This window comes from Lynx rufus, unplaced genomic scaffold, assembly GCF_022079265.1.
Source record: "Lynx rufus isolate CCGP_SWC_20201006 ecotype Redwood Valley unplaced genomic scaffold, mLynRuf1.p SCAF_10, whole genome shotgun sequence".
Classification (NCBI taxonomy): Eukaryota; Metazoa; Chordata; class Mammalia; order Carnivora; family Felidae; genus Lynx; species Lynx rufus.
Genome location: NW_025814824.1, coordinates 16,219,199 through 16,240,941, shown reverse-complemented (window position 1 = coordinate 16,240,941; position 21,743 = coordinate 16,219,199).

Below are 21,743 nucleotides of genomic sequence, written 5' to 3'. Positions count from 1 at the left end.
AAAACAAGAGAAGAGAAAACTTAAGTATTTCATTTTCCCCACACTTGAAGCAATTTTTCAGGACTATCAAGAGGGAATTCCTCTGTGATGATGCCTTACATGCCTTTATGTTTCTAGATCCTTCTCTGTCCTGGCATCCTTCCTGTGGACACAGCCAAGGGGTTCTAGGTTTATTTTAAAGCGTGTCATGTGAAGGACACAACAGAATGGGGTTGATAGAACTAAAGGATTTCCAGACCGAAAGGAACATTCAAATATTTTAAAAGTAGAAATGGGACCCAGAGAAGTTGGACAACTTGTCCAATATCACACAAATGGTCTCCTCTTCCCCAGAACAATTATCATTTCACCTTTCCCCCACTAAACTTAGCTTCTTATTAATTAAATATAATACTTTAGATATTATCTGATGAGCCCAGACCTGGGGATCACATGCTTTCACTTTATTAACAACCAACCATATTATTTGGTGGTTTGTTTTATATTATTTACATGGACTGTACTTAAATCAGGTCCTATACAATTATGTTTCCCCTTATGTTTTATCTTTTGACATTTAATCAGGGTGCAAGCTTCTCAAGATATATTTGAATCCTTTCAATCAATAAACCATCTATCCTTTTTGACTTGTGCAACTGGGAGAGCATTTTCTATGTCCTTGTTCAGATTATTGTTAGAAATATCCAACAAAAGTGGGACAGATAACAAGCAAGCAAAAACAAACAAACAAAAATGCAGCCCTGTGCCATGATATTGGGATCCATTGATAATACATTAATCAAGACATTTTGGAACTGTTGTTCAACCATGTTCATGTTTATGCTTATGATGTGTACTCATCATGTTGTGGTTTTATTCCTTGCCTACATTTTATGAAGGCCGATTTACAGATACTATACTGGAAGTAAGACATTGTTTAAGATCTGATAACTCTATTGAAAAAAGAGGTTACTGTGAGATGATTTAGTCTTAAATTCTTCCTGTGGCTTGGAGAGCTCTTCTTTCTTTTCTATGAGCTCACAAATTTGTTCAGGAACTGACTCTAGCATTTTGCCAGGAATTGATGAAAAGTTTTGTAAATCTTTGACTTTTTTAAAAAGTTTCGGAAATTCCTGACTTTTTCTGGCCTTCACATACTCATAAATACATAGTGTTTCCATTTTTAAGATTTTTAGAAAATTACTAAGAATATTTATCACTTATGGAGAAAATGATATAAAAATACCCATGTATATATACACAGTTTATAATTAGAACATTTCTAATTAACTGTAAAGTCCTTTGGGTGCTTGGTCTTAATTCCACGTCTTTCCCTCCACACCAGGAAAAAAAAGAGTGCTATGTTAATTCCTTTTTGCTTCTCATTTTTGCTTCTCTGTGACTCTGTTTTGTCTGCAGGCTCTCTCTCATGGTGTTTTCCTGCTTCATCTGATGCCAAGATAGGCAATTTTCCTTTTGGTTCCCATTGGATGGAGTACCAGAGATCAGTTCTTGTTTACAATTTTGTTTGAGGGCTTTCCATTTTGGGAAATGCAGATTTAAGTGTGTGTGTGCGTGTGTGTGTGTGTGTGTGTGTGTGTGTGTGTGTGTCTCCTATTTGACCTCCCACCTTGGCAGCTTGCCTTTATCTACTTTATTTTCATGCCTTGAGGACTGTGAAAAAGTTCATCAGAGTTCAGCAGATGCTCACATTTCAGCCAGCAAGTGGGCTTCTATGGGATTTGCTTATCTCTCTAGTTCTTGTTTGCTCTTAGTTTTTACCTTAGGTTAGCGATACATTTGTAAAGGTAAGTTTTCTATGCCTTATGCAACATAAGTTATTTTCAGCAGGAACAATGATTAAAAAATGTAAGTGTGCTCTACACTTTTCAGTTTGAAGTAATTCTTCTTGACAGACATAATCAAAACTGGAGTAAGTAATTAATTCCCTTATTCATTAAGATCACATCGTTGTGGTCTGCTTTCAACAGAGCTATTGTTTTAGGACTTTGTCTCAGGTCTCTGTTTATCTGCTCATTCTACTCTTCCACTTACCCTTAATTCTGATCTTCTATAGTTGTATGTTGTTTTCAGTCTGATCTTATAATTTGTCTCATCTTTTGGAAATTTTTCCCCTTTAAGCTCTTTGGTTATGGGATCATAACTATCTTTACAAAGACACAACAGAATCTTAGAATCAGAAACTCAGAAAATTTCTTTCTAAGAATTTATATAAAATTGGTTTTTCTATTTTATAGACCTTCCTTATCTCATCACTTTCCTTCTTTATGAAAATACCTTGGTTCCATATATTGTGGGACCTGTGAAGCTATAAAGCCTTCTCTGGTAAATTATGTGCTTATATAAAACATAAGCTCTGTTCTCCAAAACCAGTGATTGTTCCTTGTCCTGGGGAGTACTTTTAAATTGCAATGGGAAAACAATAGATTTAATACGATATTAGGTCAATATAAGTAGCCAAACAAACTTAGCTTAATAAATACACTCTGATTTAATTTGAAATATTTAGAAAAAAACTTGGGTTGATCTACTTTACTTAAGGCTCTTTTCTACAAAAATAAAGTGCTGTTGGTGATTCCCAGTTTTTAGTAACCTACAAAGACGGGTTCAGTAAGTTGCTGAATACTGCTTTGGTATAATGGAAATAATTTTTGATGTATTTCACCTAATTCAGATTTTAAATACTACTCCAACACCTATGTGGGATGGGAGAAGTTAAAGAAATCAGAACAACCTAATAAGTATCATACAGTGATCTTTTATAATCACTTCAAATCTGTAGAGGTTGGTTCTGAGCAAAACTTCAGTTTGGTTATAATTGATCTGGAATTTGGAATATGTTACATTGACTGATTCATCATTTCAGCAAGTATCCCTGGTTCAAAATATTTACTATCTGTCATCCAATCAAGTGATACTATTTAAGACTTATAGGAGAACTGACTTCTCTGGAAGTCTTATAAAAACTTTGGTAAAACATCATTGGCAAAAGAAATTTGTTCATGGACTTCTACTTTCCCTTCCCTCTTTTAGGAAGTTATATGCCTTCAGAGTGTGGAAACCCATAATAAATTGTCCCTAAACTTAAAGAAAATTAGAGCCTAGTAGGGGAGATAGAAATGTTCACGAGTGATATAGGGAACAAATGGCAGACTCAGATAAGAAGAAGGAGACCTATTTTGTCTCTAAGTCCCAAATTGAGACAATCGTATTATGGTTTAGATTGCTTTACAATCCCAGTCCCAGTCGTAGTCCCAGGGTGGTGATTTTCCTTGATAGAACAGTTCTAAAGAGAAAGCAAGATGGAGCGACCACGGTAAATTATGTTCCAGTGGCAAAGATTTCAACATGTTTATTGGAAGAGTAGAGGAGAAAGAAGGAAATAATACTTGCAATTTGGTTTCTGTCAGGCATAAAACACCCAAGAGGAGCCATGATTCCTGTCCCCTCCAGTTGTTAGCTATGTTTGGACTCATGATTTTCATGGGTAAGGACAAAATCAAGACTAGTATGGCCACTCTAGTATGCGTGTAAATCCTGCATTCTTACTAACTACCTACCATTAATGACAGAAATCCTTAAAATAAATAGACTGCTACAAAAGTTCAATGCATAAATATGTAACAACATTATATTTTCAGTGGAGTCAAAATTTTAATCTTTGCAAATAACAGGGAATAGAACTTGAGAAAATTGCGTCTAGTGAAAAAATGACTTTCAAAGAGAACAATAAAGTTTTCCTGACTGCAAACTAAAAATACTTTTAAACCTTTTTTTTTAATTGATGAAGTTAAACTGACACATAATAATCACCCATAGCTTACATTAGGGTCCACTGTTGGTTTTGTACATATGTGTAATGACATATATCCATTTTCACAGCCTTAAATATCCTCTTTATTCTGCTTATTTATTTCCCTCCCATCTCCAACCACTGATTTTTTTTTTTATTACCTCCATGTTTTTGTCTTTTCCAAGTGTTATATAGTTGGTGTCATACACTATGTTGCCTTTTCAAATTGGCTTGTTTCACTTAGTAATATGTATTTAAGGTTTCTCCATGTCTTTTTGTGGCTTGATAGTTCATTTCTTTTTAACACTGAATAATATTCCATTGTCTGGATGTACCACAGTTTATTTATCTATTCCCCTACTGAAGAACATCTTGGTTGCTTCTAAGTTTTGACAGTTGTAAATAAAGCTGCTATAAACAGCTGGGTGCAGGTTTTTGTGTGGACATAAGTTTTCAAATCTTTTGGGTAAATGCCAAGGTAAATTGCTGGATCATATGGTAGGAATATGTTTAGTTTTCTAAGAAACTGCCAAACTGTCTTCCAAAGTGGCTGTACCATTTTGCAATCCCAACAGCAAACCATGAGAGTTCCTGTTGCTTCACATCCTCATCAGCATTTGCTGTTGTCAGTATTCCAGATCTTGGACATTTTAATAGATTTGTAGTGATATCTCATTGTTATTTTAATTTGTATTTCTTTGAGGACACATGATGTGGGGCACCTTTTCAAATGCTTATTCGTCATCTATATGTCTTTTTTGGTGAAGTGTTCGTTAAAGTCTTTGGCCTATCTGTGCTGACAGTGCAGGGCCTGCTTAGGATTCTCAATCTCCCTCTCTCTGCCCTTCCTCTGCTTGCTCTCTCTCTCTGTTTCTCTCAAAAGTAAATAAATAAACTGAAAAAATTCTTTAGCCTACTTTTTTTTTGTTTCTAATTTATTTTTTAAAAATTAACATCCAAGTTTGTTACCATATAGTGCAATAATGATTTCAGGAATAGGATCCAGTAATTAATCACCTACATATAACACCTAGTGCTCACCCCAACAAGTGCCCTCCTCAGTGCCCCTTGCCCATTTAGCTGATCCCCCCACACCAAACAACTCCAGCAACCCTCAGTTTGTTCTCTGTATTTGAGTCTCTTATGTTTTGTCCCCCTTCCTGTTTTTCTATTATTTTTCCTTTCTTCCCTTATGTTGATGTGTTTTGTATCTTAAATTCCACATATGAGTGAAGTTATATGGTATTTGTCTTTCTCTGACTAATTTCACTTAGCGTAATATACTCTAGTTCCATCCACGTTGTTGCAAATGGCAAGATTTCATTCTTCTTGTCTGCCGAGTACTATTACATTGTATATATGTACCACATCTTCTTTATCCATTCATCAGTCGATGGACATTTGAGTTCTTTCCATACTTTGGCTGCTATAAACATTGGGATGCATGTGCTCCTTCGAAAATGTATTCCTATATCTTTTGGATAAATACCTAGCAGTGCAATTTCTGGGTCATAGGGTAGTTCTATTTTTTGTTTTTTGAGGAAACTCCATATTGTTTTCCAGAGTGGCTGAACCAGTTTGCATTCCCACCAACAGTGCAAAAGGGTTCCTCTTTCTCCTCATTCTCGCCAACATCTATCATTGCTTGAGTTGTTAATTTTCGCCATTCTGACAGGTGTGAGGTGATATCTCATGGGGGTTTTGATTTGTATTTCTCTGATGATGAGTGATGTTGAATATTTTTTTCATGTGTCTGTTAGCCATCTGGATGTCTTCTTAACACAGTGTCTATTCATGTCTTTTGCCCATTTATTCATTGGATTATTTGTTTTTTGGGTGTTGATAAGTTCTTTATAGATTTTGGATACTAACCCTTTATCTGACATGTCATTTGCAAATATCTTCTCCCATTCTGTCGGTTGCCTTTTAGTTTTGCTGATTGTTTCCTTCGCTGTGCAGAAGCTTTTTATTTTGGTGAGGTCCCAGTTGTTCATCTTTGCTTTTGTTTCCCTTGCCTCCAGAGACATGTTGAGTAAGAAGTTTCTGTGGACAAGGTCAAAGAGGTTTCTGCCCGCTTTCTCCTCAAGGATTTTGATGGCTTCCTGTCTTCCATTGAGGCCTTTCATCCATTTTGAGTTTATTTTTGTGTATGGTGTAAGAAAGTGGTCCATTCTCATTCTTCTGTATGTCGCTGTCCAGTTTTCCCAGCAACATTTGCTGAAGACACTGTCTTTATCCCATTGGATCTTCTTTCCTGCTTTGTCAAAGATTAGCTGGCCATACATTTGTGGGTCCATTTCTGGGTTCTCTATTCTGTTCCATTGATCTGAGTGTCTGTTTTTGTGCCAGTACCATACTGTCTTGATGATTACAGCTTTGTAGTATAGCTTGAAGTCTGGGATTGTGATGCCTCCTGCTTTGGTTTTCTTTTTCAGCATTGCTCTGGCTATTCAGGGTCTTTTCTGGTTCCATACAAATTTTAGGATTCTTTGTTCTAGTTCTGTGAAGAGTGCTGGTGCTATTTTGATAGGGATTGCACTGAATATGTAGATTGATTTGGGTAGTATCGACATTTTAATAATATTTGTTCTTCTAATCCATGAGCATGGAATGTTTTCCCATTTTCTTTTTTCTTTTCTTTTTTTTTTTTTGGTGTATTATCCAATTTCTTTCATAAGCTTTCTATAGTTTACAGTGAATAGATTTTTCACCTTCTTGGTTAGGTTTATTCTTAGGTATTTTATGGTTTTGGGTATAATTGTAAATGGGATCGATTCCTTGATTTCTCTTTCTGCTGGTTTATTATTGGTGTATAGAAATGCAACCGATTTCAGTGCACTGATTTTATATCCTGAGACTTTGCTGAATTCATAGATTAGTTCTAGTAGTTTTTTAGTGGAATCTTTTGGGTTTTCCACATAGAGTATCATGTCGTCTGCAAAGAGTGAAAGTTGGACTTCCTCCTTGCTGATTTGGATGGCTTTATTTCTTTGTGTTGTCTGATTCCAGAAGCTAGGACTTCCAACAGTATGCTGAATAACAGTGGTGAGAGTGGACATCCTTGTCATGTTCCTGACCTTAGGGGAAAGCTCTCAGTTTTTCCCCATTGAGGATGACATTAGCGGTGGGTCCTTCATATATGGCTTTTATGATCTTCAGGTGTGAGCCTTCTATCCCTACTTTCTTGAGGGTTTTTATCAAGAAAGGATGCTGTATTTTGTGAAATGCTTTCTCTGCATCTATTGAGAGGATCATGTGGTTCTTATGCTTTGTCTCACTAATGTGATGTAATTTTTAAAATTAAATTAAACTTAATTAATTTTTCTTTAATTCAATTATTGTGGTTCTAAATTCTAGTTCAGACATCTTACTTATATGTGTATTGATTAGCTGCTGGATGTCATGTCTTCCTGTTCTTTCTTTTGGGGTGAATTCCTTCATTTTGTCATTTTGGAGGAAGAAAACGCATTAATAAAATACAAAATAAGAATTAAAAAATTTAAAAAACACACAAAATTTCAAATAAAGAAACCTAGATCCTAGGTGTGTTTTGATCTGGTTGTTGAAAGAAGCTTCATAGAATAGAGAAAAAAGGGAAAGAAGAAAAAAAAGTAAGAAAAAGTTTTAAAAATTAAAAAAAATGTACACAATAAAATAGAATAAAATGAAATGAAGAAAGTGAAATAGAATAAAAAAGTTACAAAAAAATTAAAAAACATAACAAAAATAATTTAAATTAAAAAAATGGAAATAAAAATAAAAATGTCTCTTTCTGTATCAAAGAAAGAGAAAAGAGAAAGAAAAAAAACCTTAAACAAAAGCAACAAAACAAAACGTACAGATGGACTAGCAAACAGTATGAAATCTGAATGAAGTTACATCCAGTTTTCCCTAGAACTCGACAATGAAGCACTTCATAGTCCATACACTAAGCAGGTAGTGAGACTTGTGGTGGTCCTCAGTTGGGTGGGGCTTGGTGTAATGGCTCTGTTCCCCACTAGGTTGCACTGCTTAGCTTATTGGGGTGGATGGGTGTGGCGCATGTGCACGTTTATGTGCATGCGTGGTAGATGTGAAAATGGCCTCACCTAGCTTCCTAGTCTCTGGCACGGGAACTCTGCACTCTCCCCAACCCACAGTCAAGCACCCCTCCTTTGTCTTAGGCTTTAGTCCACTCCTCGCTTTTACACTGTCCAGGTCTAAGGTGTCAGCCTGCCAGGCGGCACCTTCCTCCTGAATTTTATCCCAGATGGGGCTGTGTTTCCAGACCCCTCACTTCAGAGACTCCTGCAGCTTGGATCCTTTGGGGGAGGGTCTCATTGAGTAATAGCGAGGTGCTGGCTTGCCCCTGAGAATGTTTGTGCAATTGCACTGTGGCAGAGGTTCAGAAACTGTGGCCTGGTGCCGGCTTGCCCCAGAAAAAGTTTGTGTGATTGCATGGTGGCAGAGGTTCAGAGATTATGGCAAACCACAACACACAGCAGGTGCCAGGTTTCACTGCACTCTGGAGTCTGTGTTCCAATACCAGCAAACATGGCTGTTCTTTGGGGTTCACTGAGACCTCTGCTTGTGGGGAGGCTGTATGACCTCTACCAAATGCCCTCTGGGCAGGGGAAACACTTCTCCCTGTGTGGTTCACAGACCCCTTGGACCTCACTGCCCCCTACTGGGGATTCGCCTTTCCCCCCCACCAGAGCACCACCTGGTATTGAGCTCCCGAATTTCCAACTCTTCACTCCTCTCTTTATAGCATTCTAATGGTATTGAAACCCTCTCCTTTCTCCCCGCCACTGGTTTTGAGCAACAGATTTCTTGTTCAGTCCCTTGTGTTTCCTCTCTTTCTCTTTCTCTCCAGCTACTTTCAGGGGGAGTGCTTTTCCTGCACTCCCTCTCTCCCCCCCCCTTTCTCTGTACTCTCTCCACAAAAACAGCTCCTTACCCTTTACAGCTTCTCTCTCCCCCAGTTTACTTCTCTGCACTGGGAACCTACCAAGTTATGCAGATTGTTGTGTTAATCCTCAGATCAATTTCCTAGGTGTGCAAAATGGTTTGGTGCTGATCTAGCTGCATTTCAGGGATGAGAGAAGCCAAGAACTTCCATGCTCCTCCGCCATCTTGGCCCTTCCCCTCTAGCCTACTTTTTAATTGGATTGTTTGTTTTCTTATAGTTGAGCTTTAAAGTATTCTTCACATATTTTGGATAACAGTCTTTTATCAGATGTATCTTTTGCAAATATTTCCTCCCATTCTGTGGCTTGTTTTCTCTTAACATTGCCTTTCACAGAGCAGAAGTTTTAAATTTTAATGAAGTCTAACTTACCAATTATTTCTTTCATAGATCCTGTATTTGGTGTTGTATCTAAATAGGCATCACCATCAGATGGTAGCTACGCTAATGGAAAGGAGAGCATGATGTATAGGTTTGTGAAATCATTATCTTGTACACCTGAAACGAGTGTAACATTGTATGTCAACTACAATAATAAATAAAATAAAAAAGATATCATTATGCCCAAAGTCATCTAGGGTTTATTCTTATGTTATATTCTAGGAATTATTTAGTTTTGTGCTTTACATTGAAAGTCTGTGATCCATTTTGAGTTCGTTTTTGTAAAGTGTAAGGTATGTGTTTAGACTCATTTTTTTACACGTGGATGTCCAGCTGTTCCAGCACCATTTGTGGAATACACTATTTTTGCTTCATTGCATTGTTTTTGCTCCTTTGTTAAAATTCAGTTGCCTTTATTTTTATGGGATTATTTTTTGGCTCTCTATTCCATTCCATTGATCTGTTTGTCTATTCTTTCACCAATACTACACTGTCTTAATTACTGTAGCTTGATAATAAGTCTATTTTTTAATTTTTTAAAAACATTTATTCATTTTTGAGAGACAGAGTGTGAGTGAGGGAGGGGCAGAGATACAAGGAGACGCAGAATCTGAAGCAGGCTACAGGCTCTGAACTGTCAGCACAGAGCCTGATGTGGGGCTCGAAACTATGAATCATGAGATTATGACCTGAGCCAAAGTCAGACGCTTAACCGACTGAGCTACCCAAGTGCCCCACTCAATCAAAAGTCTTAAAGATGGTAGCATCATTCCTCTAATGCTGTTCTTCTTCAACACTGTGTTGGCTACTCTGGGTCTCTTACCTCTCCATATAAATTTCAGAATCAGTTTGTTTATATTTATAAAACCACTTGCTGGGATTTTGATTTCAATTGCTTTGAATCAAGCTGGGAAGAACTGATATCTTGACAATACTGAGTCTTCCTGTTCATGAACACAGAATACCTTGCAATTTATCTAGTTCTTCTTTCATTGGTTTCATTGGAGTTTTGCAGTTCTCCTCACATAGATGCTCTATCTATTTTGTTAGATTTATACTTAGATATTTCATTTGTTTAGATGCTAGTATAAATGGTATTGTTTTTTTAATATCAAACTCCATTTGTATAAAATTCCATCAAACTCTATTAGTTTCTATAGGAAACAGATTAATCTTGTACATTAATTTGTATCCTCTGACCTTGCTATAATCATTTATTGGTAGAAGTTTTTTGGTCAATTCTTTTGGATTTTCTACACAGATCATGTAAGAACAAAGGCAGACTTTTTTCTCAAACTGTATGCCATTTATTTTCTTTTCCTGCTTTATAGCAGTACTCACTAAGTATGGAGTTGGCTATAGGTTTTTTGGTATATAGTCTTTATCAAGTTGAGAAAATTCTCCTCTATTCCTAGCTTACTGAGAGTTTTATCATGAAGGAGTGTTTATAATACTTAATACATTAGGTATTACATTAAAAATCTTTATTAACCTGATAAGTGGAAAGATTATCCTATGTATTATAAAATGTACTTCATTACTAATAAGAGCATAATAAATCTATTGGATATTTGCTTTTCTTAAGGAGAAATAAATCTATTACTTGTTCATATATTTGGCTTATTGGGTGGGGGATGTATGGTCACATTTTTTTTTGTTCATTGGTTAAAAAAAAAAAAGTCATCAGCTTGTGTTCATGATGTGGAATAAGAGGGTCTTGACTTACTCTCTCCTCCATAAACAACTAGGTAACTGGAAAAAGTATATGAAACAACTATTATCAACTATTGGGTAGCTGTGATTCCTACAGTAAGGAAAATAAGTGAGGTGAGCCTAATGATCACCCTGATTTTCAGTCTGGTTCTGGACCCTGTTCTAGAAAAGGAAATTCCAAGCTGAGCATTGCTGTCTTGCTAAATTAAAGAGTAGAGACTGGAATTGAGGATGGCTGAGAGATTGGAAGTTGAAGTTTTGGAAAAGAAGAAGCTACTGAGTAAAAAGAATTTCAGTAATCTGGATAGGGATCTCTTTTTAAGTCTTTGCTGAATACAAATTTGTGCATGAGTAGGATGAAACTTCATGAAGCTGGACAAAGGATGACTGGGAAACTATAAGCTGAACAATTCCCAGAGCTAACACAGAGTGGCATGTTGATTAATTTTCAATGTTTTAGAGTAGAGACTCCTCATTTTATGCTCAGAGAATTAGTGACCTCAATGAAGTCATACTTCAGTAGAGCTCAATTATCCCTAAAAGGAAGGTTACTTCAGATCACGCTAATTAAGTTGAAAAACAAACCTGAAAAAAACCCTGACTTGTAAGTAGTTTATCTGTTTTCTAAAACAAATTTCAACTGCATTTATAGAAAGACAACACAGTTTAATACACAGCATGACTGCAAATTCTACCACCCAAGGAAAAATCGCTAGACATGCCAAACAGCATTTAATTAAACAGTCAATATAAAGAGACCCAGAAATAACAAATTAAAATTACTATGCAGACCTTAAAACAACTATTAAAATATGCTTGTACGCTCAAATATTCAAAGGAAAATATGAACAAATTGAAGAACAAATGGAATACATAAGAACCTAATGAAACCTTAGAAATTATAAAGAAAAAATCAACTTGAAATGACAATTTTTCTGAGTGAGGATAACAACATATTAGATATTGTAGAAGACCAAACATCAATGAATTTGGAGTCAGAGCAAAAGAAACCATCCAAACTAAAGCACATACCGAAAAAGACTAAAAACAGAACTCAGTGACCTGTTGGGCCATGTCTAGAAGAATCACCTGCAATTGGAACCTTAGACAGAGAGACGAGAGAGAATAAGGCAGGGAAAATTTTGAAGAAGTAATGGCTAAAATAATTTCTACATCTGATAGAAATGGTAAGTGGACAAATTTAAAAATAAAATTGCTGAGAGCCAATGAAGAAGAAAACATTATGCAGAAAAAAAAAAAAGAGACACGTTGTGTACAGAGGAACAAACCTAAGAGGAACTGAATATTCCTTATCAGAAACTTAAATCCAGAAGTAAATATGACACTTTAAAAATGCTAAAAGACAAACTTGTCAGCCTACAATTCTATAACCAGGGAAAATATCCAAAAAGGTGACAATAGGAGTGGTCAGAAAGATGGTACAATAAGAAGACCCAGATCTTGTTCTCCCACTGAGACACTGAGTTAACAGCAATATGGTGCAAAAAGCTTTTATGAAAACTCAAGAAATAAGTTAAGATATCACAGTACTCCAGGCAAGCACAAAAACAAGAACAATTCCATTGAAATAGGTAAAAAAGAAAAAGTTGTATTTTACTCCCTAGAGCCTCTTCCCCAAGCCAGTGCAGCTTGGGGCAATCAGGAGAAAACACAGACTTGGGAAGGAAAGAGAAAAGTAGAATATATACCCAATATTCCAACTTTTGAGGGACTGACTAGTTTCTGTCTTGCTTAACTTAGAGAGTGCTGATACCCTACCAGCATATTTCAGATGCTTGGGGGCGCCACTGAGAACAAAGAAGGACTCAGCAGCTTGTAGGGGCACCAAAGAACCTGTACTACCATGGACCGACACCAGAGGGAGCAAGAGAATAAACCTAAAAGAAAAAAAAGGAAAAAAAAGACAAGAAACTGGCAAACCTCTCTAATTGGGAAGTAACATACCCAAGACAAGCAAAGATGAATCCCCCAGAAAGGTCTGAGAGTCTCCCAAATCTCTTTCCAGGCTGACAATGACAATGTTCCTTGTACAAAGCCAGTATTGTACAAAGCCAAGTGGCTGTTTCTTCAAATGTCTACATTTCAGCAAAACAAACAAAAAACAAAACAAAACAAAACAACAACAACAACAAAAATCCCCCCACAAACCAAACCAAAATGCAAGCAAACACACAAAAAAGAGGCATATAGAGAAATGAAAACATAGTTCAATCAAAGGAGCAAAATTAGTCCCCAGAAACTTACCCTAAAGAAAGATATATGAATTACCTGATGAAGAACTGAAGATAGCCATCTTAAAATGCTCAATGAGCTAAAAGATAAACAACTTAAATACACACACAAACACAATACATGAACAAATTCAGAATATCAACAAAAATATAGAAGCTGTAAAAAAGAAACAAACAGATTCTGAAGCTGAGAAATACAATAACTGAATTAAAAACTCACAGGTTCAACAAAAGACTGTGATTAGTTAGAAAAAAAATCCTGAAATAAATGATAGGTCATTGAAAATTAATAAGTCAGAGAAACAAAGAAAAAAATTGAGGAAAGTGAAATAAGTCTACGGGTGACAATAAAGTGGATCAACATACTTATTATGGGAGTCTCAGTAAAAGAAGATAGAGAAACAGGCAGAAAGCTTATTTGAGGCAATGATGGTTACAAACTTCCAAAATCTGAGGAAGAAAACAGACATCCAAACTTAAGAACCATAATAAGCTCCAACTAGATCAAAGGCTGCTAACTATGTTAGGACCAGAAAAGTTTAACCCAGGAATGTAAGATTGTTTTAACATTCATGAAGTAAGTCAATGTAATTAACCACATTAACAAAAAAAGAGACAAAACCTATCTTTTGCTTACTACAAAAGATAAAGGAAAGGTACTTGACAAAACTTAACATCCATTAATGATAAAAACTCTCAGGTAAGTAGTATTAGAAAACCTCCTCACTATTGTAAGGGGCAGCTATAAAATTTATAGCTAACATTGCATTTAAAGGTGAGATACTGAACAATTTCTCCCTAATACTGGGGATGGGGCAAAGATGCTCACTCTTCTCTATAATCTTGTACTGAATGTCATCCTAAGAAATCTATAAAAACCTACTGAAAGTAATAAGTGAATTGTGTAAACTTGCAGACACAAGGTCAATCAATAAAAATTAGCTGCATACTATCAACAGATAATTGGAAATTGAAATATAAAAAAAAATCATTTACAACGAAAAGAAGAAAGTCTTAGGAATAATTTAGCAAAGTATGTGTCATACCTCTACACTGAAAAGTATACACCATTGCTGAGAGAAATAAAAGAAAGTCTAAATAAATGGAGTGATACATATTTGTAATGGATCAGAAAGCTCAAAATTTTGGCAAGCTTTTGAAGAATATATAAAATAAAAACCTGATTATAAAATTTATGTTAAAGAATCTAGATGAGCCCAACCAATTTTCAAAAGAACAAACTTGGATTTCAAGACCTACTATGAAACTGCAGGAATGGTTTTGGCATTAGCATAATTAAGAAAATGAAAAGAACATCCCCCAAATGGGAGAAAATATTCACTGTGTATAATGACAGAGGAATTCTATCTGGAAGAAAAGAACTGGCAACTTAGAAAATAAGATGACAAATAACCCAGTTAAAAAATGGGTAAGGGGCGCCTGGGTGGCGCAGTCGGTTGAGCGTCCGACTTCAGCCAGGTCACGATCTCGCGGTCCGGGAGTTCAAGCCCCGTGTCGGGCTCTGGGCTGATGGCTCAGAGCCTGGAGCCTGTTTCCGATTCTGTGTCTCCATCTCTCTCTGCTCCTCCCCCGTTCATGCTCTTTCTCTGTCCCAAAAATAAATAAACTTTGAAAAAAAAAATGGGTAAAATTTTGAATAAGCCTTTCACAAAAAAGATGTTTGAATGGCCAATGAAAATATGTGCAACATATTTGAAAATACGCTCAACTTGTTAATCAGTTTGGGCATTTCTTATAAAGCTAAACATACTCCTACCATATCACTCTACCATTCTACTCCCCAGATATTTACCTAAAACAAAAACAAAAACAAAAACAAAAAAAAAGAAAAAGAAAAGAAATGTTCACACAAAGACTTGTATAGCAATCTTCCTAATAGATGTCTTTGTAATAGCTGAAAACTTCAAACAACCCAATTGTTCATTATCAAGTGAATGAACAAATCATGATATAATAGTGAAATACTATCTGCAATAAAAACAATAATAAATGAACTACTGATACACACATGATATAAACATGGATCAATCTCAAAAATGTTAAGGCAAAAAGCCAAACACAAAAGCATGTATATGGTTCCGTTTACATGTACATCTAGAAAAGATTAATCCAATTTATAGTAAAAGACAGCAGATAAATAGTTGCTTAGGCCTTGGGTGGGGGGCTGATGTCAAGATGGGGAAATGATTAACTGAGAATGAAACTTTCATTTGAATGAAACAATGAAACAATGAAACTCTCTGGAATAATGGAAATAGATCTTGAATGTGGTAGTGGTTATAAGGTTTACAGCTGACAAAATCATCAGGAGGTGCCTGGATGGCTCAGTTGGTTAAATGTCTGACTCGATTTTGGTTCAGGTAGTAATCTTGGGGTCAAGGGATAGGGCTTGGCACTGGGTGTGGAGTCTCCTTAGGATTCTCTCTCTGTCTCTCTCTGCCCCTCTCCTCCACTCATGCTCTCTCTCTCTCTAAAAGAAAAAAAAAAAAACTTTAAAAAAATTTACAGCATTTGAAACATATAAACCTCACAAAAAAAAAAGTTGACTTAAAAATAACCCCAGAAAACAACTTTTCCTTTAGTCATTTGTTTGTGGTAATTTTGGCACAAAGAGATTTAAATTTTTACCCAGTCAAAATATATCAATCTTTCTCTGAACGGGTTTTTAGTTTTGTGTCATGTCTAGAAAAGCTTTTCTTGCATATTTCATAGAGAGGCTATTTGACTGAATGTTTTATAATGCAGATTTTGGCATCAGATAGCCACCAAAGACTGTTTACACTTGGGCAAATTAATCTCTAATTCGTAGTTTCCTCATTTTAAAATCTGTGGAAAACTATAGTTTCTACCTTAAATGGTAGACAGTGACAAAATATAGGTAAGTTAGTTAGAATACTAATGACATGCATTAAAAGCCTTAATACTAGCTATTTTGATGATCATATTTTCAGAGTGCTTATTGTTTGAGCCACTACAAACATTAAGAATAGTACAGAGATAACACAAACTGTGCCGCCACTATCCAGTTTTGTCAAATCTCTAACATTCTGCCAAATTTGCTTCAGATGTCCTTTCTTTAAAGGCAACTGAATTTCTTTTTGTGCTTCTTGATTCCAATCTTTCCCCTGTCTATATATAATCACCTTACTGAAACTGGTGTGTAGTTTTCTTTTCTATAAAGTTATACTATACATTTTTACATTTATAAAAATGAACTTTTTTGAATTTTAAATTTTACATAAATGGAACACTGTAAACATTATTATGCAACTTCATTTTCTATTTTTCTTTTAATGTTTTATTTATTTTTGGGAGCAAGAGATACAGAGCACGAGCGGGGGCAGGGGCAGAGAGAGAGGGAGACACAGAATCCGAAGAAGCAGGCTTCAGGCTCTGAGCTGTCATCACAGAGCCTGACATGGGTCTCAAACTCACAGACTGCAAGATCGTGACCTGGGCCGAAGTTGGACGCTTAACTGACTGAGACACCCAGGCGCCCCATACAATTTCATTCTCTTAGTCAACATAATAAAGTTGAAATTTATCCATGTTTTTTACATGTTAGAATAATTTTACATTTTTATTTTTCACATTTATATTTTTAAACTACCTGAATTTTGTTTTAGTATGAAGTATGATGTCAGGGTGTAATTTACTTTTTTTTTTTTTTTTAAGGTTTACTGGTTTCAAAACCATATGTGTAACATGAAATGTACTAAAAATATTTGGGTATGTGTCTTGATTTTGTCTCCTGTTACTTTGATCTATATCTTGGATTCCATGAACTACCATATTATTTCAAAATTTTAGCTTTTTTATATAATTATTGCAGGTTTATTATTTATATGTTTGAGTCTGTACATATACGAAATGCTTCTATAATCATAATGCTGTAAATGATGTTAGTGTTTAAGTTTTAATTTTATCATTTACAAAGCATGGAAGACAATTATTGTTAGAGCAGAATATAAACATATGAATCTTGACAATTTAAAAATAATATTACAAGTGGCATATTTGGAAAAAAGCGAGATTGGTGGAAGGAAGTTTAAGGGTGTTAAAAACCTCATTTTTCCAAGTGGGAAGTCAATAGAGACTGTCTAATCTTACTAAGTCAAGTAATACTTGAATTTGTTAAGTTTAAATTTAAACATCAATTATAAACAAAAATTGGGACGTAGAGGAACAGTCTAAATATACTAGACATTTTATCTTTTAAAGGACTATCAACAGATAATATCCAAAGTGGCCAAGTCATGATATGAGGGCACAAATATATTATGTAAATTATATTAGAAACTGACAGAAGATCCAGAAATAGAATTTTTTAATAGTGATTAATGGACTATTGGATCTCTAGAGAATGGACTAGGGACTGGGAAAGAGATTTTAATTTATATTTTAAATCTCTACATGTGCTATTTTCACAATAAATATAATTTAAAAAGTTAATTATCTTCAGAGTATATAACTGGACTTTGAATAAATTATGCCAGTTGTATGCCATAAGGCAAAAGCAGATGAGCCAGGGGTTGGTATGGGGCTCTTTACATTAAGTACCCAACATAAGCCTTCTGAGGAATCAGGAGGTATTTGACCTTAATGTTATACAAGAAAATAGCTCTGTAAATAATAGTCAAAATCCTAGCATCAATTTTAAAAGAGTCAATTTACAAGCTATTTCTGGCATATTTCATCTCACTTTTCTGGAAAGATCAAGAAAAGGTTTTCTGAAGATATAGTTTCTCTGATTAGGAGGGCTGAAAAGCTGGCTAAAGTGATATACACACACACACACACACACACACACACACACACACACTTTATGGCGTGTGTGTATGTACACACATATACTTACACAAGGTCAGTTTTAATTTGCTAGATGTTCTGCTTAGCGTATTTGACTTTCTTAGAAGACAAGGTCATCAGTAAAGAGGCTGATCTCTCAAATTACAGTCTTACATCTCCCAAGAAAGTATGAATTAGGGCAACAGTTATTCATGAACATCTTTATCTGCCATCCTTGGGATTAGAGTCATAGCAAACGGTTGCAACTTCAAACTACCTTTATAATTCTCTTTATGTTATGCCAGTTTCCTCTTGTTTGACCATCTGTACATTATCACTGAGAGTGCATTCCTTCTTTAGGAACACTATTACCCTATCAAAACATCCGTTACACTGCACATCCACTCATTTTCAAAAGTAATTTCTTCTTTGGCTCTTCACTCAATGAAAGGTAGAACTCCAAAGTGACTTTTTACCACCCCTCCCCCCCCCCGCCCCGAAAATGAATTCTCGACCTAGGAATTTCCCCACTTCTCTTTCTCTTACTAAAATTCTTGGAAAATCTAAATTTTCTCACAGCTCCACTGCTAATGCCTTGGTTTAAAAAGGCTATAGATTCATCTTCTATCGGGAACTGATTGGTTAAGCTCTACTGGCCCAACTGATCTGCCAGATTGGGACACACCTCACAGGGTGTCCTCAGGCCTATGGGAAGCAATAACCTTGGCTGATGATGAGCCAAAAAGAGCTATGGAAAAATATTTTTAGGTCTGATAGAATCCCTTGGATCATGCTCCACAGTCACCAAGGATTATTTTAGAAAACTGGTTCATCAGTGTCAAAAGAAAGGAATTTTATTTATTTTATTGTGCAGGGATTTTAGAATTCTATGCTTGTAAACACATGTTAGTTTCTTGTTTTCAAGGTTTTAGGAGTTTTTTTTTTCTTTCTGGTCATGCTGTGTAAAGGAGGAAGGATAGAAATAGGGAGGTGCTTTGGTGCGGTGGCCAAATTTACTCTTTAAGGTTCAGGGGAACTTTTGTCAAGCTGCCCTTATCAAATGAGAAGAGCTATTTTATTCATTTTTTAATATAATTTCCTGGCAAGCAGACTATGATCTGCCTTAACATTTATATTCTCTCTGCCAAAGCGTATGCAGTATGTTTGGACATATGGTCACATTTTTGTGATCTTTTAACCTTTATTTATTCTACATACCCTCTGGCAGAGGTAATCGCTTGTAGTATTTGAATTGCCTGGAAGGAGTCCCATCTGGAACGTCTGAAAAAGAGGACTGCTTCCATGAGGGAAAACTTTTAAAGATAGATAGAATCATTTACATGCAAATAATTTAAATGCAATAACTGAAATTATTAGCACCATAAAAGACAGTGTAGTGTATGTAGTTTAGGTAGTTTATGTAGCACCATAAAAGGCAGTGGTGCTGCCCACCAACCTTGGTTAAAAAGTATTTTTTAGGGGCGCCTGGGTGGCTCAGTCGGTTGAGCATCTGACTTTAGCTCAGGTCACGATCTCACGGTTTGTGGGTTCGAGTCCCGCACCAGGCTCTGTGCTGACAGCTTGCTCAGAGCCTGCAGCCTGCTTCAGATTCTGTGTCTCCTTCTCTCTCTCTGCCCCTCCCCCGCTCATGCTCTGTCTCTCTGTCTCTCAAAAATAAATAAATGTTACAAAAATTTTTTATAAGAAAGTATTTTTTAAAGCTTGGTCATAGAAATCTGAAAAAAAATAATTCTAGTATAATTAATATAGAGTTTTATATTAGTTTCAGGTGCATAATACCGTGACTCAACAATTCTATACATTGCTCAGTGTTCAAGACCGTAAGTGTACTCTTAATCCCTTTTATCTATTTCACCTATCACTCCACCTACCTCCCCTCTGGCGAGCACCAGTTTGTTCTCCAAATCTGAGTCTGTTTTTTTTCTCCCCTTTCTTTTGTTTGTTTTGCTTCTTAAATTCCACATATAAGTGAAATCATATGGCACTTCTTTCTCTGATTTCTTTTACTTAGTATTATACCCACTAGATCCATCCATTGTGTTGCAAATGGCATTACTGCATTCTTTTTATGGCTGAATAATATTCTAGTGTGTGTGTGTGTGTGTGTGTGTGTGTGCACATATATATATATATATACACCACTCTTCTTCATTCATTCATCTATTGATAGACACTTGGGCTGTTTCCATAATTTGGGTATTGTAAGTAATGCTGTAATAAACATAGGGGTGCATATATCTTTCTGAATTAGTGTTTTTTTACTCTGTGGGTAAATAATAAATCTTGAACCATATTTTCACAAATGGCTGACGTGTCAGTTAACTTCTATATTTGCGACAAAGAGTAGTGAACCCTTAATAATAATGACTTGAAGCAGACAGACATGTAATTTTTTTCATATAAAACAGGTCCGGAGTTCTGCAGGTCAGACCTGTGTAGTGACAATTAACTTCCATACAAGCTTCTGTTCTACTATTGCTATTGTGTAGCCTTTGTATAAAATAGTTTACAGATCTCCATTCAGATGTATTTCTGAATCCAGGTAGTAGAATGTGGGATATGGTAGAGTTGAATGGCATGAATTAATGTGTTCAGAGAGCATCGGTTGCAGTAAAGTTTGACATAAAAGTAGTTACTGAGGTTATCATCGCCTCATTCCCAATCTTGAGAAATCTTTTCATATTTCACAATTATAAATGATATTTACAGTAGGTTTAAAAATTAAAATCAGATTAAAGAAGTTCCTTTCTATTTTTAATTTGCTAAACTTAAAATTATAAGTGGTTGTTGAATTTTATCACATTTTATCACAATTTTTTACATTTTATCACAATTTTTTACATTTATTGAGATGTCCAACACTTCATCTTATATATTGATTTATTTGGTGAAATGTTGGTTCTTTTTTGAAGATTAAATCAACCTTACTATACGGAATAAATATAGCTTAATCATACTTTTTTAATATATCACTAGATTCAATTTGCTGATACATTGTTTAATATTTTTTAAGTTTGTATTTGTGAAGAAAACTTGCCTATAATTATCCTTTGCAAATTATATCCTAATTAGGTTTTATTATATTGGCTTTAAAGAATGAACTGGGAAGTGATTACTATTTTTCTCTCTGTTAGAAAAATTATGTAAGATTGATATGATTTCTATCTTGTACATTTAGAAAAATTTACTACTGACACCAACTGTAGGCCTTTTCATTTCTGATATTGGTAACTTCTTTCTTCCTCCTTCCCTTTCTTCCCTTTTTCCCCTCCTTCTTTCCTTCCCTGTTTCCTTCCTTCCTTCTCTGTTGTTCCCCCTTATCAGTATTGCTAGCAATCTATTAAATTTGGTAATCTTTTCTGAGTTAAATTTTGGCTTCATTGATTATTCTTTACTGTACATTTGTTTTCTATTTCATTATTTTTACTCATTTTTATTACTTCATTCTTTCTATTTTATTTGGTATAATCTACTGTGATTTTTTTCTAATTTTGGAGACTACCATTTAAATCATTTATTTTTAGCTTTTCTTCTTACTTAATATATGCATTTAAGACTATAAACTCTTTTATACGCCTTGCTTTTGTTGCATCCCACAGATTCTGGTACGTTGTATTTTCATTATCATTCACTTAAAAATATCTTCTAATTTTTGTTGTGGTTTCTGTTTTGAACTACAGATTAGTTAAAAATGTGTTGCCTTATTTTTAAATAGGTAGATATTTTCTACCTACCTTTTTATTTATGTCTAGCTTAATTCCACTGTGGTCAGACAACATATTACATATTATTTTAATCTTTTAAAATTTGGTTAGCAATGCTTTAT